Here is a 353-nt window from a genome sequence, read left to right as displayed (position 1 = left end):
ACCAGATGGCCGAGGGGAAAGGAGCCACCGGGTGGCCGGCAACTGAAAGGACTCCCGCCTGCCCACCCACCAGGGGCTCGGGGTGGGGACTCTGCTTCCCGGCTGGGCCTCAGGCACGGGGAGGACCATCGGAGCTCTCGGGGCCTGGGCGCCCGGGGGGGAGGACTGCCCGGGACCCGTGGAGCCCATCCCTGGGCACTTTGCCATGCCGCGGCCTGGAGGAGGGAAGCCCCGGAGGCCTGGGAGGATGTTGCCCGGGCGTAGCCCATCTGGTCCCCGGCAATGAACCGCACAGCCCCGGCATGGGTGTTTCCTGGCATTCCCTGCCCCTATTAATCCGGAGGAAGGATACC

This window comes from Triturus cristatus, chromosome 5_1, assembly GCF_964204655.1.
Source record: "Triturus cristatus chromosome 5_1, aTriCri1.1, whole genome shotgun sequence".
Classification (NCBI taxonomy): domain Eukaryota; kingdom Metazoa; phylum Chordata; class Amphibia; order Caudata; family Salamandridae; genus Triturus; species Triturus cristatus.
Note: the sequence above shows the minus strand (reverse complement) of the source record.